The sequence below is a fragment of the Elaeis guineensis genome, chromosome 10 (assembly GCF_000442705.2).
Source record: "Elaeis guineensis isolate ETL-2024a chromosome 10, EG11, whole genome shotgun sequence".
In the NCBI taxonomy this organism is placed as follows: domain Eukaryota; kingdom Viridiplantae; phylum Streptophyta; class Magnoliopsida; order Arecales; family Arecaceae; genus Elaeis; species Elaeis guineensis.
This window is the reverse complement of record NC_026002.2, coordinates 24,065,414-24,083,445: the sequence shown is the minus strand read 5'-3', so window position 1 is coordinate 24,083,445 and position 18,032 is coordinate 24,065,414. Positions and strand designations below refer to the sequence as shown.

Below are 18,032 nucleotides of genomic sequence, written 5' to 3'. Positions count from 1 at the left end.
CCGGCTGTCTGTGGCCAGCGGCCAAGGAAAAGGGAGAGAGAGGAAGAGGGAGAGGAGGGGGTCGGGGCCCGCCGTCGGGGCGCGCAGCCCACCGCCGACCGTCTATGGCCGGCGGCCCAGGAAAAGGGAGAGAGAGGAAGAGAGAGAGGAGGGGGTCGGGGCCCGCCGTCGGGGCGTGGGGCCCGCCATCGGGGTGCGCGGCCCATCGCCGAGGCGCGTGGCCCGCCGCCGGCCGTCTGTCGCCGGCGACCAAGGAAAAAGAGGGAGAGAGAGAGAGGAAGAGAGAGAGAGAGGAAGAGGGAGAGGAGGGGGTCGGGGCCCGCCGTCGGGGCGCGTGGCCCGCCGCCGGCCGTCTGTGGTCGGCGGCCAAGGAAAAGGGAGAGAGAGGAAGAGAGAGAGAGGAAGAGGGAGAGGAGGGGGCCGGGGCCCACCGTCGGGGCGCGCGGCCTGCCGCTGGCCGTTTGTGGCCGGCGGCCAAGGTAAAGGGAGAGAGAGAGGAAAAGGGAGAGGAGGGGGCCGGGGCCTACCGTTACTTCTTTTATGATATATTTTTTTAAAATTTAATTTAAAATTTTTGTAATTTAAAATTTTAATTTTAGTTTTCTTTCATTTTTATCTTTTTGGCATTCAATTACGTATTTTTTTCTTTTATTTAAAATATTTTTTAAATAGTAATATTTAAATTAATTTAGTTATTAAAAATGATATTTTTTACAATTATAATTATAATTTTTATTTCTTAAAATTGAAAATTATAAATTTTATTTTTCAATTAGAATTACAATTTCTATTTTTTTCAATTCTATTTTTTTTTCTATTTTTTTCTTTTTTTAGGATATTTTTTATTTTTTTTACAATATTTTTTTCTTTTCTTGAGATAATTTTTTTAAAAAATAATTTGAAATGGACAACATATTTTGAAATGATATTTTTTATTTGAATTAAAGTTAAAATTCTTATTTTTTTTAAGTTTAATTTATAAATTTATTTTTTTCATATTTTTTTCTCATTTTTTCACTTTTTTATGACATTTATTTTTTTATCAAAATTTAATTCAAATTAAAAATTTAATTTTTTTAATTGAAATTTATAATTATATAATTTTTTTATTTTTTTCATTTCTTTCTATTTTTATGAAATTTTTTTAAGTTATTTTTTTATTTCTTTCAAATATTTTTTAAATAAATTAATTTGAATTTGAGAAAGTAATTTGAAATGATATTTTTATTTCAATTAATTTAAAATTTTTATTTTTTTTAAATTTCAAATTATAATTCTTATTTGTTTCCAATTTTTTTGAAATTTTGATTTTTTAATTATATTTTTTATTTTTTTATTTTTTTGAACATTTTTGGCAAGAATTTCAAATGATGTTTTTGAATTAAATTTAAAACTTTTATTTTTTTAAATTCAAATTTATAATTTTTATTTTTTGCACATTTCTTTCTCTTTTTTTTCTATGATATTTTTAATTTTTTAAATTTTTAAGATTTTTATTTAGATATTTTTTTAAAAGTTAATTTTAAAAAAAAATCATCTAAAATTATTTTTTTATTTGAATTACAAATTCAAATTTTTATATTTCAAATTTCATTCAAAATTAAAATTTTAATTTATTTATTAATTTAAAATTTTAAAATTTATTTTTTTCACATTCTTTTCTGATTTTTTTTTGGCGGAAAAAATAAAAAATATAATTTAAAATAGTTTTTTTTTTTCGGATGATGCCAACGTGAAAAAAAAGGGGTGATGTGGCAAGGAGAAAACGTCATTCAAAATGATATTTTTTTTTATATTATTTTTATAAATAAGTTAGATTTTATATTATTTATGTAAATAATTTTTTTTTATATATTATTTAGGAAAAGAGCTCAAGAGAGAGAGAGGTGTCACGGAATTGCTGTACAAGATGGAGCGCTTTTCCAGTTGTCGGATCCTAGATGGCAATAGAGCAAGCTTCACTAATGGTTTAGCCCACATCCGGGCCTTCAACAATTGGGCCTAAACTTTAAGGCCTAGATGCAAGCGCATAGGTTTCTAAAAAGCAAGTCCCAGCTCGACCCTAAGTCAACAGGACCAGTGGGCTTTAGGCCTGGCATTCGCTTAATAACAACTAAGAATATAAATGGCAGCGTGGCAACTTATTTTAATATGACGAAAAGTAGATCCATCCAAATCAACTAGTTGCTTTCTAGTTATGGTCTCTTTGTATACATGTATATTCTTTAGTTTTATCCCAGTAGATCAACTTCTATGCGGTACAAATAGCTCACATATAGAATAGAGAGAGAGAGAGAGAGAGAGAGAGAGAGAGAGAGAGAGAGAGAAAAGGAAGAAAGGGAGAGAGAGAAGAGAAGAGAAGAGAGAGAGAGAGAGAAAAAGGTGAGGGAAAAAATGATGCGAACTCACCTCTCAAATCAGGACCCCAATCCGATTAAATTTAGATTGATTATCTGATGACTAGCTCAAACCACCTAGACCAGACCTAAAATTAAGTCCAGATCGAGGCCATGTTGAAAATCTCTTTCTTCACCCTAGATTTCTTCAAATCAAAAGCTAATAAAAATTATAGATTACTCATCGCAAAGCCTTCAACGCTAGAAGAGCATCAGATTTAGAGATCAAGCTGTTATTTAAAGATCAAAAATTTCAAATTCGATCGACTCTAAGTTTTTTTTTGTCTCACTATAAAAACAATAAAATTTTTGCGATGAAATTATTTGTGACATAATTTTTTTCATCTCTAGTTATATTATTAGTGACGCAAAATATTTTTCATCATAAATAATAATTATTTACGATACAAACCCTTTTTAGTCGCAACTAATCATATATTTATGATAAAAAATTATTTTCTATCGTAAATATTAAATTATTTTCTATGCAAATTAGCCATCGCAAATAATCTTTGAGAAATCTGAAATTTTTTTAAAATATAAATAGAAGGTTTTTTGCGACGTAAATACTTGACTTATTTGCAACGAAAATTATCCGTCACAAATAATCTTCAAAAAATTAGAATTTATTTTAAAAAAATAAATAACAGAGTATTTTACGTCGCAAATACTTAATTTATATGCAATGAAATATTTTTGTCACAAATTATCTTTAGTTTTTAAAAAAATAAACATTAGATTATTTGTGACTCAAAATTTGCACTGCAAATAATTAGTATTTGCGATGCAAAATAGAATTCTGTCGCAAATAATTTTTAAAAAATTAATTTTTTTTAAAAAAATAAATAATAAATTATTTAAAATTTAAAGCTCATCTTCATCATTCATTATCTAAATAATTATTGTTAGAGTATCACCACAAACGATCACCTCGATCCGATAACCCTAGCTATGTCAATCAATAAAATTTGATTTCGATGGTCACGAACGATTGCATAATGATCTGATAGATAGAGATCATCAATGAATCTAAAAACTTATAATGATGATCTCGATGATATTTGTAGCATACTATCAAAATTTTACTTCAATCGAATATCATTATCATGATCGATTTAGCATGGAATGATTTAGACTGTTAAATAAAAATGAGTGATCAAAAAACTAAATGGCGTCTGATTATAAGATGATTTTTTAGATAAATGATCTTTACTACTATTTTAATCATCTATACAGTGGTGATCATAAAATTCAAATGGTGTATATATGAACCATCCACGTTAACTAAATCTTACAAAAAGCACAAGTATAATTACTTAAGAATTTTATGAATAAGTATCAAGAGACATATAGTTTTGGATGGTTTATATATGTGCGGTTTTGATTTTTTGATCATCACTATATAGATGATTAAAATAGTAGCAAAGATCATTTATCTAAAAAATTATCTTATGATCGATTGCCGTTTAGCTTTTTGATCATTCATTTTTATTTAACAGTCGAAATCATTTTGAGCTAAATCAAACATGATAATAATGTTCGATTGAAGTAAAATTTTGATAGCATACTATAAATATCATCAAAATCATCATTGTAAGTTTTTAGACCTATCGGTAGTCTCTATCTATCAGATCATCATGCGGTCGTTCGTGACCGTCGAAATTAAATTTTATTGATCGACATAGTTAGGACTACCGGATCGATGTAGTCTTTTATGACGATACTCTAACAATAATTATTTAGTTAATAAATAGTGAAGATAGACTTTAAATTTTAAAATTATATCATATTTAAAAAAATTAAAAAAAATTATATCCAATTGTAAAATATATTTGTGATTAATTTTTTAGTTGTAAAATATTTAATAGACTTTACGATCAAAAAATTGATCGTAAGATACTTGAATTATTTTTTTAATTTATAAAATACTTTCATCATAAATAATCCACTATTTAGTTTTTTCAAAATTTTTGATTTCTTATCGAGTATTAGTGATAAAAATTTTCCATCATAAATTATTGAATATTTGCGATGCAACTACAATTTACATCGTAAATGTTGTATTATTTGCAACCCAAATTTTCCATCACAAAATATCCGCTCTTTATTTTTCAAAAATTTTTGATTTCTCGAAGATTATTTGCGATAAAAAAAATTTATCCTAAATAATAAAATATTTTTAATACCAAATATATTTACGTCATAAATAGTTATTATTTGCGATGGATTTTTTGCATCGCAAGTTAGGTTTTTAAGAAGTTTTTAGACAGAAATTTTTTTAGAGGAAATTTTTTTTTTGACACAAATTATTAGCGATGGAAATCTAATTTTTCATCACTAATAATCTTTATTAGCAATGAAAAATTTGATTTGTGACACTAATTATTATTTTTAAATTTTTTTGGTTAAATTTTTTTAGGGGAAAATTTTTTTGGAGAAAAAATTGATGAGAGTTATTAGCAACGAAAATTGAATTTGTATCGTTAATAAGTTTTTTAGTAATGAAATTATTGCATTGCTAAAAATCAATAAAAGTCTATCACTTTTGCCTGCACCAGTCACTTCCGCTTGCACCCGTGACTTTCCCGCGAACCCTCTCTCACGTGAAACCCTCTCCCGCTCCCCTCTAGGGCTTCCACTTGTCGACGAGCAAGCCCTCGCTATCACCATCATCACCATCAGTCCTCTCCGTCGTCACCACCGTCTCTGCCACCACCGCCGCCGCTGCCGCCGCAAGGTAACCCCATTTTAATTTTTTTTGTGGCACCGCAGGGAAGGGAGGAGTGGGGGGTGCGAGCGGAGCAAGCCAAGGGGTGGGGGTGATGCGAGGTGGGGCGGAGGATAGGAGGGGTGTTCACCGTAGGGGGTTGGGGGTGGAGGGGCGGTGTGGGGTGGGGTGGTACCGAGGGTGGGGTGGGGGCCGCAGGGGGTGGGGGCGGTGCGAGGGGGGTGGAGGACAGGGGCCGCAGGGGGTAAGGGCTGCAGTAGGTGGTGGGCACAAGCGGAGGGGCGACGTCAGGGGTGGGGTGGCGCGGGGCATGGGGGTCGCAGGGGGTGGGGGGTACGAGTGGAGTGGCGATGCGGGGTGGGGTGGCATGAGGGGTGGGGTGGCGCGGAGGACGGGGGCTACAGGGGGTGGGGGGTGCAAGCAGAGTGGCTGCACAGGGTGGGGTGGCACGGGGGGTGGGTCAGAGGATGGGGGCCACATGGGGTGGGGGCTGTAGGGGGTTGGGGGCGGAGGGGCGGTGCAAGGTGGGGTGGCGCAAGGGGTGGGGCGGAGGATGGGGGCCGCAAGGGGTGGGGGGGTGAGCGGAGGGGCAGCGTGAGGTGGGGTGGCACGGGGTTTGGGGCGGAGGATGGAGGCCGTAGAGGGTGGGGGGCGCGAGCGGAGTGGCAGCACAGGGATAGGGTGGAGGACGGGAGCCACAGGGGGTGGGGTGGGGGCTGCAAGGGGTGGACGGCATGAGCGGAGGGGCACCGTAGGTTTGGGTGGTGTGGGGGGTGGGGTGGGGACTGCAAGAGGTGAGGGGCAGATTTTAAAAATTAAAAATTTATTAATAATAATTATTATAATAAAAATAATAATAAGTATTAAAAAATAGTAATGATAAATGAAATCAAATAAATTATTTAAAATATTTAAAAATAAATTATTTTTTGCATTAAAAATAGTTAGATTTTTAAAATAATGATAAAATATTATGCTTTTGCTTTTGCTTGTTATGCTTTTGCTTGTTTAATTGGGATCCGATCTAGGATTCGGATCGGGATCTTGGTCGGGATCCAGATTCGGATCGGATTTGGATGCATCTCTCTATTTTCATAGAGTGATGTATGGTAGTGATTTAATGCATGCATATAACCTTAGACTCCTATTCAAGAGTTGATCACTGGATCTCCAAAACAGACTCTATGAATGGCTCTTGAATGCTCCATTTGGACAGTTTAAAAATGCATCAATTTTTTTATTGTTGTCATGATGTTCTTTATTTTATTGTTGAAAATTTTATCACAGTTATCTCATTTGCTCTCCGAATACATATTAGATATAGTTAAAATATGATCCATCTATATCGTATACTTGGAGAATCGTAGGAAGATGCTGCCGAATTTTTTTCGAATATGAAATAAAGCTGTGGCAACAATAAAAGTGATACATTTTTGAAAGAAACAGGACCACACCTATTAGAAAGGAGTTGGTGGAGTTAGGATTCATTAAGCATTATTCTTTGTTGTCAGATAGATATCGACAAAAATTAGATGAATTATGTACATTGGTCAATTGATCATCTGGGTCGGGATCCGATTCAGGATCTACATCGAGATCTGGTCCAGGATCTGATTTCAAATTCGATCTGGGATTCTAGTCAGGATCCAGTTCGAATGAATGTCCAGGGTATTTTTTTTGTTGTTAACAATTTTTTTGTTGTCAGATGGATATCGATAAAAATTAGATGAATGTCAGAGATATTTTTTTGTCTGAATATCGAACGGACGTTTGAAATTTTATTAAGTTTGCACGGTGTAAGACTGACAGTGCCACTAGGATAAAATGACCATGCAAGAGATGTGTCAATATGATATATCATCACATATCACTTGTTGAGGAGCATATACTATATTATAGTATAGACAAGAAGTATACTCATTGGATATGGTATGAAGAGGGTGATCCAAATAAAGTTGTGCACAATGATAACAACAATGATGCTAATAGTGATGTTGTTGAACTTATCAAACATGATGGTATAGGTTTACTATTGGATAATTTACATCAGGATATTCTCTCAAATGTACCCATGAGTACTAGTGTATCTGAAGGCAGTTCTGATCATGAACACAATATTAATGAGGTAGAAGGGACTTGTGAATAGTTTGCAAAGTTTGTAAGGGGTACACAAGAGCCACTCTACCCAAATTGTGTAAAGTTCTCTAAGTTAGAATTTTTGATCAAATTTTTTCATCTTAAAATTGTGAATCGATGGGGTCAATAGTCATTTAACCAAAGTTTGGCATTGATTAAAGCAGCTCTTCTCGATGGAAAAAGACTTTCAAAATCATATTCTAAAGCAAAAACATACATGCAGAAATTGAGACTTGGCTATATTCCTATACATGCCTGCAAAAATGATTGTATATTATTTTATAAGGAGAACGAACAAGCAAGTGAATGTCCGAAATATGGTGAGCTCAGGTACAAAGTCGATAATAGAAAAAAAAAAAGATACCTCATAAAGTTTTAAGATATTTTCTATTGATCCCAAGACTTTAAAGATTGTATATGTCTACAAAGACAGCTGAAGAAATGAGATGGCATCATGAGTAGCAGGTTTCAGAAAAGAACATACTTAGCTATCTAGCCGACTTTGTAATGTAAAAAGACTTCGATGCAAAGCATGCACAGTTTGCAAGTGACTCGCACAATATTTGGCTTGGTTTAGCGACAGAAGGATTTAAACCCTTTGGCAATTTAAGTACTTCCTACAATATGTGGCCTATGATACTAATATCATATAATGTATCACCTTGAAAGTGCATGAAAGAACTATTTATTTTTATGTTATTATTGATTCCAAATTTGAAAGCACCAAGTAATGAAATTCATGTATATCTATGACTCTTAATCGATGATCTGAAGGAGTTATTGAAAAATAGAGTATAGATATATGATTCTATCAATCAAAAGAATTTTAAATTGTATGCTTCAATTTTATAGACCATCAATGATTTTTCTGTATATGAAAACTTATTTGGGTAGAGTACCAAAGAATATCTGGCATGTCCAATATGCAACAAAGATACGTCCTCCTTACATTTAAAGTATGGAAAAAAAATCTGCTTTATGGGTCATCGACGGTTTTTACTTACTAATCATTCTTGGAGGATCCATTATAACCAATACTTTGATGGTACATTCGATCGGTGTCCACGACCTAAAGAGCTAAGTGGAGCGAAAGTTTTAGAACAACTTGAAGCCATTGAAAATGTAAAATTTAAAAAATATTTGGTACTCGTAAGTGAAAGCGTACTGAAGCTAAGCTGAATTGGATGAAGCAAAGCATATTTTTTGAACTACCATATTGAAAACAGCCACTACTTCATTACAACCTAGATGTAATACACATTAAGAAGAATATTTGTGATAATGTCATCGGTACAGTGTTGAACATCACAGGAAAAATAAAAGATAATTCAAAAATTCATCTTGATTTATAAGAAATGAGAATTTGATCGGAGTTATATTTAGTTCACTGAGGTGATAAATATTTTATGTCACCTGCTTGTTATTCACTATTTGACACAGAGAAGAAGAGTTTCTGTGGATGGTTTAAAATCATAAAGTTTTCTGATGCTTACACTTCAAATGTATCATAGTGTGTGAGCAATAACAATGGTAATCTCTTTGGCATAAAAAATCATGACTCTCATATTTGGTACTCGTAAGTGAAAGCGTACTGAAGCTGAGCTGAATTGGATGAAGCAAAGCATATTTTTCGAACTACTATATTGAAAACAGCCACAACTTCATTACAACTTAGATGTAATACACATTGAGAAGAATATTTATGATAATATCATCGGTACAGTGTTGAACATCACAGAAAAAATAAAAGATAATTCAAAAATTCATCTTGATTTGTAAGAAATGAGAATCTAATCGGAGTTACATTTAGTTCACCGAGGTGATAAATATTTTATGTCACCTGCTTGTATTCACTATTTGACAAGGAGAAGGAGAGTTTCTGTGGATGGTTTAAAATCATAAAATTTTTTGATGCTTACACTTCAAATGTATCATAGTGTGTGAGCAATAATAATGGTAATCTCTTTGGCATAAAAAATCATGACTCTCATTTGATGATGCAGCACTTGCTTCCTGTGGTCATACATGGCTATCTTAGTAGTATTATTCAAGCTGCATTGATTGAGTTGAGAATCTTCTTTCGAGAACTGTGTTATCAAAAATTAAAAATTAACTTACTTGAAAAGTTTGAGAAAGATATTGTGCTCATTCTTTGTAAGTTAGAAATAAGCTTTCCACGATTATTTTTTGATGTTATGGTGCATCTGACTATTCATCTCTAAAAAAAAAAAATTTGGACAAATCGATACATTATCGATGGATGTATCCTATTGAAAGATAAAAAAATCAAAATTCTTTTATCATATCAGTTATAAGATGTAAATATATTAATTAAATTTAAATTTATTTTTATTTTTAGATTTTTGTGTACTTTAAAAAAGTATGTGCACAATAAGATACGATTTGAAGAATTTGTAGCGGAAGCATACATAACTACAGAGTGTGTCACATTTTGCTGAATGTATCTTGATGATATCGAAATAAGATTTAATCATGCAGATCATAATGTAGATCATGAATGGGGTGATGATGAGCTGACACTATCCATATTCAAATAAATAGTTTGACCCATGGGTGGAAGGAGATATTAGTTTGTGGACGTGAATGAGCTTTCCAAGACACACTTCTATATTCTAAATAATTATGAAGAAATTGAAGATTTCATTGAGTAAGTACCATCTTAGCATACTTTTTAGTGTTCTAACTAATTTTTTTTATGTCGATGTAAAATTAAAAATCATGACTTGTTGTAGTGAGCACAAGAGGATACTATCCAGGGAGAATAATATAAATGTTGATGATTGACATAGGAGAAAATTTATAAAATAGTTTAGAGACCTTGTAAGTCTCATAAGTAATACATTATATTTTCATAATTATAAAATTAATTATTTAAATCAGCATAATTTTTTATATTATATTATAGATGAAATCAAAGCATTTCAATAAACAAGAGGGTGTGACTGATGAGTTATACAATTTAGCATGTAGTCCCAATCGAAGGATTAATCACTATGCATCCTGTATCATTAGAGAAATGAGATTTCATATATGAGAGCTTGAGATGCAAAGACAGATCTAGAATAGTGGGATTGCTACTATAGGATATGAAGGAGAAGAGGAGATTGAATATCTTGGTGTATTGATAGATATCATAGAACTGAAGTATGGATCCAATAATTCGATATTCTTATTTCAGTATGAATGGTGAGATATTAGCAATAAGAAGATCGATATTCATATCGATCCACACTTTATCTGTATAAATTTTGTACAAACATGATACCAGAATGAACCGTATATATTAGCAACTCAAGCAAAATAAGTAATATATTTAAAGAATCCGAAGTATCGAGGTGATTGACATGTCGTACAAAGAATAATACCTAAAGATGTATCTGATATACCAATCTGATTAGAGATAGATGAAAACTCATATCTATATGAAGAGAAAGTATTTCAAAAAGAAGAACAAACATTGATCGAGCTCTTTATTGATGAAAAACTTGTGATAACTCTTTTGAATAGGACTAATTTGCTGTCCAACAAAGTTGAAGCTGATTTTGTATTTAAGCTTGATGATTCGGAGGGCGACGATCAGTTCATAAATGACGATGAGATAGAAGATGATATATTAATCGATTATTATGATTCGAAGGAGAACCTATAAATCGAGGAGGATACGGATATTGATGAATAGATCTATATTCTTTATTGAATCTTCTCTTGCAATAATAGTATGCAATACAATTTTATTCATTAGTATTTATATATTTTTCACTATTATTATTCATTGTTACATTCATTTATATGTCAAGATAGTTATATGCATGGTTTAAGCATTACAGGTATGGCATCAGAAGGGAGACAACCACGTCTGAATTTTTAGCCTCCTCTTGAGGATGAGCCTTCTCCCATTTCCACTATCGCACCATTCGAGCCACTAGAGGCTGCTACAAAGGTGGGTCAAAGTGATATTTTAATATATTTTACATAATCAATTTTAATTTTAATTGTATCTCTTAGGTTTATAGATAGCTGTATTTCTAATGATTTATTCATTATTATTTCAGGCCATTCGATGCAGATGGTGAGGTGAGGACGAGGTCTATCGAAGAACCTCATCCTGGAGCATTGGAGACGCGAGCATGAGGGACAGCATCTCTATATCAAGATTCTGTTTGGCTATACCATACCCATTAAAGGATGGTTTGAGCCATGGTGAACTAAGCTCGACATCATATACCACAGCTATGCCCCTGTGATGCTCTCTGATTGGCGTCATATTATATCAGCCCAGAATAAGGTCTTTTATAGCCACTTATAGATAAAATAATATTTAATAAAATATTTAATTATTTATATATTCTAATAAAATTTGTTATTGACAAGCTATTTTTGATATTGTTGATTTTGAGCACGACTACGTGCGGTGAGCTGTAGATGATCACCTATACTCGTATTTTAAGGATTATCGACATCGCATTCGCCTCTACTGGTATGATATTGTACAGGACCAGAAGGCAGAGGTAGCACGGCAGTGACAGCTTCAGTATCAAGAATTGGACTGTCATATGCTGTAGGTATGAGGATCCGGCATATCAAGTTAAGCATCCATTTTTTTTGAGAGTTTAATAATTAAATTATTTATTCTTAAATTCAGTTAGTTACTTACTATTTTGACTGTTAGCTGTACATGATCGATGTGCCCAAAATGCCATCAATCGGATGAGACAGACCGTCACGCACTATGGGGGTTCGAGGTCGTTCGCTCACCATATAGAGCAGATGGTAAGTAATTTTTATTTAGCATATTTTAACTCTTTAACTATTTATATTTTTTTTATTAATTATTCTCAAATTACAGAGAGATATAGAGAGTGGTTAGCCTCCTAATAGAACCCACCAGCGACTGTCAGAGGAGTGGATAGCGGAGAGCCAGGAGCTTTACGTAAGTTTTTCAAACTATTTTTTCCATTGATGTTTTGATTTTCAGTACAAATTTAGAATAGCTATAACTTTAATTTTTAAAATCGTATGATAGAGATTAGATTCCAGCCTACCCTTGAGGGCTCGACCGCATCCACAGATGACTAGATTGGTGATCAGGTGCTTGGTATGAGATTCTGTTATGTTAGGAAGCTAGGATATGGGATCAAAGCTCTCCCATCCTTATGTTCGTCCCAGACTGATGTCCATGCTATCTGCGATGCCCGACTGATAGAGATATAAAGATAGATTATTGAGGATCGATAGTGGACTGCTGAGGATCGACAACATGCTGACAAGGATCGATAGCTGATGAGGCAGATGATAAAGCGGATGGCGTAGATGGAGCAGATAATGGAGCTGATGAGAAAGTAGCAGATCGGTCCGATCTCCTCCTGTCACGCCCCAAATCTGAGACATAACACGACCATACTACCAAGAGATGGAGCCCACGATAATACAAAGTCAATCCATCATAATCATCTAAAATTTATCAAATAAAAAGATTCAATTCCTTTATTCATCAGATAATTAAACCAATATTGATTCAGAGCATCTAAATTCGAAAGCAAATACAAATTCATATCTCAAAATTCATAATTATTTACTATAAGTTCGTAATCATCATATAGCTAAACTTCATCTACAAAATTTTCAAGCTTGCATCGCAGATCTCCAAAGTCTAGATTTTCTTCACCAGTCCTAGTCCTATTTCTCTATATAAGAAAAAAAATAAAAAGAATATGAGCTACACTAGCCCAGTAAGTAGAACTTGCGCTTTCTATCGGATCAAGCATAAGTTTTTCATGATAATACAATATTTAAAAAATAACAGATAATACAAAATAAAGTATTTCATAGAGCATATAATAAAACAAGTCATAAACCAATCATGCATGCATAAAATCATGTATATTTCACAATCATGAATCATAAATCATTCTTGTCATGTATTCATGTCAAGTTTCGAAATATTACTCTCAGATATTCATGCTAAGATCACTATTATACCCATGATCGGGTTATGTTTCTTAATCGATAGAGTTCTTGTTTCGTGTGTCAATTTTATTTCCGTTGGCGGGGCCATGTTTCATGTGGATGCTAGCTTCGGATGTCGACCTTCCCGAAGAGATTCATTTATAGCTATCTGAGAGCCTTTGAGATCTTTATAAATTTTTTTCAAAACATACATATACATAGATGGAAAATAATAAAATTCATGCTTTATAATCATACTATTTTCATAAAATACATTCATGAAATCAATACTTATAATAAAATATACTTTTTCACATCACTTATGCTGATTCTTAATTTATAAAAAATATAATTTTATCAATAATAATTTTTTATATAAAAAATATGATTATTTAAAAATAAATAAGGAGCGTAAGATCTACTTATCTTAATCATCTAGATCTTTAGTCTTTCTTAAATAAATTAGATAACTCTATTTAAAATATTAAATCAGAATCAATTTTTATTCTATATATTCAAAAAAATTAAATAATAATAGAAAATGATTGACTGGATGACCAGTCAGATAAACCACCTGGGCACTAAATCGATTCGCGATCATAAGTTCCTAGATGAGAAAAAGATGTCCCGATACATGATCTACAAGTCTTTCTTAGAGAGAGAAAGAAAGAAAAAGAAAATTTTAGAGGGAGAAAGGAGAGAGAGAAAGTGGAGAGAGAAGAGAGAAAAAGAGAGAGAAAGAGGGGAGAGAGAGGAGAGATAAAATCCTCTCTCTTTTTTTTTCCTCTTTTTTTTTTCTTTTCTTTTCTTTTCTCTTTTTTTTCTTTCTTTTCTTTTTTTTTTCTTTTCTTTTCTTTTTGTTTTCCTTTTCTTTTCTTCTTCTTTCTTTTCTTTTCTTCTTTCTCTTCCTGGCCGAACAGAGGAGGGACCGTGGGAGAGGCTCGGTGGCTTGGGCTCCGATGAAGGGCTGTGGCACGGTTGGAGGTCTGATAACAGGTGAAGGTGGCGATGGAGCCAAGGATGGCCGGCGATGAGGTTCGGTCGACAGAGATTCGAAAATAATGAAAAACAGGAGATATTTTCTCCGACAAAATCTGGTGACTCCAGTCGTCGGCAATCATACTCACAAGCACGGAAAGGAAGGGAGAGAAGGGAGGAAAAGAGATCGCAGCTTACCTCGAGCTCCGGTGACCTCTCTGGCGAAAAATCGAGGCAAGCACGGTGACGGCTTTTGTGAGCGATTTCTGATGATCCTCGCCGTTTCGCTCTGAGATTCTTTGGTGGAAAGGAGGGAGAAGGGTTTCTCCCTTAAATCGAGTCGGAAAGAGGAGTTTGACTCCTCGACAAGGTTTCCGACCCCATTCAGGAGTCGGTTGGAGGAAGAAGAAGACTCCCTGGGGGAGTCTTCTTCAAATGGGTCGGGTATTACACCTCCACCCACTCTCCTTCTCTAAATGCTGATGCTTGATGGCCAGTGATTTATTTTTATATTTTTATATTTTTATTTTTGATCTCTTATAACTATTAAATTTATTTTTAATATAATAAAATGATCAAATTTATTTTTCGATCTCTTGTGTGAATTTTTTATTTTAATTTTATATATTATAAATATAAATATCAAAAATTATACTTAAAAATATATATTTATGAATTATTTTTAAAAAATATTATATTTTAAATAGTGATGAAATTATTTGTGATGAAATATGCATCGCAAACCTATTTGTGATGGAAATGATTCATCGCAAATAATTTTTTAAAATATAAAAATTATTTTTAAAATTATTTACTATGTGCCAAAGCTCACCCTCTTTTAGTGTTTCCTTCCAACTCACAAACCCTTCGACAAGGCAGCACCATTTAATATGTCCAAAAAAAAGGTTCAGCGGAAAAGAGCCTACTCATATCTACAACCAAATGCATACGACATATAATCAAATATATGTTACAAGAAAAGCTAGTAATTCTTATGAAATATGAATGAAAACCTCTAAAGTTAGATGCATTTTAACTTCCGTTGTTCCATGATGCTGGTAAAGCACCCAGCCTTAGATGAATTACTAGTGGTCCACCTTAAGGGAAATTTTCGTCTAATGGCAAACAAAAGTCCATAGAAATAATTCAAAAATACATGACGTGCAAGAAACAGGTATACAGTTCATAGTATCACAGTGAAATCAAAGCAAGTAGCACTCCGCACTTGATCTAATTTATTACAGGTGCACGAGTGAAGAAGTCTTCCTGTAACCTTCCATTGTTAGGCATTGACTTCCATTTAAATCAAACTGAAGCAACAGAGAAGTCAACAATAAGATGAGGGAAGATCAAAGGGAATTTCTATTTACAAAAGATGAAGTCATTAGAAAAGCCATATTCAGATATCCATATTGGCACATAGGATTGATACTTTAATGCAATAACAGAGCAAACAATTTGTGAAAGGATAGACAAGTCTTCCTATTGAAATGCAAAAAGGTCTATGCTTACAACAGTAAAAGCTTATATAACTTTGATGGCCTCAAGGCACAAGAAACAACAATCACTCTGCAGCATACCACATATGCTAAAAAAGGTAATTGGATGCATTAGCGTTAAAAACAGCTATGAAATATAATTCTATTCTTATCTTTATGGAGGTAGATTAGCCAGGGCTGAAAATGGATTATATACTATCGTATCCATATCCATATTTATTTTATTCAACGAATATACATATGGATATGGATATTTATTTTAAATAGGTACCGATATAAATCCGATATTGAAAATATGGATATAAATACAGATATAAGTCGGATGATTAAACTTTACAATCATAGAACCACAAATATTACTAAGTGGATGACAAATCAAGTCAATAGCATATTAATGTGGTCATTTATTTGCCTGAAAAATTCATGAGCATTATATAAAATTAAACAGGATTATAAATGGAATTGGATATTCAGATGTAGATCGGATGGTTGTCTGCTAATATCCATATCCATTTTTTTTTAAAAGATATAGATATAGATATTAGTCGGATACTCAAATTTCTAGCTATATCTAGAAAGATTCGGATAAGAAAATAGATCCGCATATTATCTGATCCACTTTCACCCTGAAACTCAGTATTATGACCGAAGCATTTAGCACATATTCTGAATTTGGCATGACTGCAGAAGGGACTGTAAACACTTTAAAAATTTGCACAAGAATACCAAAGTGACATAGACACGAAATCAACTTACTGCACCAGAATCTTGACCAACAACCAAAACAAATAGCATGGGTTCGAATACTTGAACAGCTGGAGCAACCAAATCTTTCATTGCATATGCATATCCTTCATCCCCTGTTCCATTGGGTAAAGGTTTATTCAGATTGCACCAAAGCCAATTGTCTTCACCAACTTCATCAATGGAGCCACTCCGAGGACCCCAGGAACCATGATTTCATGTGAAGGGAAATAGTAAGAACATTATCTGAGCGATAAAATCTTTCATCTCTCCCACTGCCATAATGGACATCAATGTCAATTACGGCAACCTTTCTGAAGCTAGAATCTAGCGCAAGTGGTACTACAAGCTCAGCATTATTTAGAAAGCGGTAACCCTCAGCTGGACAAGGCTGTGCATGATGATCAGGCAGACGTAGTAGAGCATAAGCAAGCTTCCCGTGTCCATCTATTGTATACTTCATTATTGCTAATGTGGTTCCAGCAGCTAAAAGGGCACCGCAGGATCTAGGACCCAGGGTTCAGAAAAGTTTCAGCACAGAGCTCTTTGCTTCCAGCTTCGTTGGCTTGTACAAGTTCCCCTATGTATTCTGACATACAAGTTTGAAAACATAAAAAAGTGATTTTAACAGAGCAAGTATGAGGCTTGGGGCATTACCACATCAACATACCGCAAACGTTGCACAATTCCTCTATGCATTCTGAGTTCTGACATATAAAATATGAAACTCAACCAGCTAACTTTAAGGGAGAAGATGTTAGAATTGGAGAAACCTCCCCGTCAATATAATTGCTAAATGGCATGAATGTAGTTTGATACATCGATCAGATAACCTTTGAATTCTGTTAAGGCAAGAGACTTTTCTGCTCTCTTTGTTCATATCGGAAAGAGGAAAAATTGAATATGATAGTGGATGTCGTATCCGATTGTACTTCAAACTGCAGCATTTGAACCTTCCAACATCCTGGTTGATTTCTTTCAGAGCAGCATAGATATATGCATAAATAAATAACTAAACACTCAATAGCTCCTTTTTTTTTTTTTTTTTCTCCAATTTATATACTACTGTTGTTGCAAGACTCCCGTCCGAGATAGATGCGGTTGAGGGGGGACATCGATGGGGGGTTGTGGAGGTGCCGAGAGGGAACCTGCAAGAGAAGTCCGCTCGCACCAGTAGTTCTCCAATGAGGGATCCTTTGATGGTTAAGTTAGTTGGAGTTCGAAAATAGTAGAAGAAAGAGAGAAAATGATGAGTGCAAGAGTAAGAGGTGATATTCTCCATCCAAATTAGGCTTATCTGAGGGCCCTCTTAGTATCTCTTTATATTGAGGTGGAGCCATAAGCCGTGAGCTGGAATCTGTAGACCACTAGGCCTGATCCTTTCGGCCATTAGGCCATATTCTGATGGGTTGTTAGGATAGAAAATCTTTCCACTCTCGTGGGAATCAAAGTTATTAAGCAGTTGCGGATTTTGCCTATGTAGATGAATGAGCTGGGGATATGAAGTCAAGCTGAGGCCTCATGCTAATAACTATGGCCAAGGCTCAAGGATGCCATCTCATCAGCCGCAAGGCTTCGTTTCCG

At 34.2% G+C, this 18,032-nt stretch overlaps 1 pseudogene; it reads right to left on the bottom strand.

Annotated features, from left to right (window-relative positions):
• Nucleotides 1-11,368: 11,368 nt before the first annotated feature.
• Nucleotides 11,369-17,251, bottom strand: LOC140852197 (histone deacetylase 8-like; annotated as a pseudogene).
• Nucleotides 17,252-18,032: the final 781 nt, after the last annotated feature.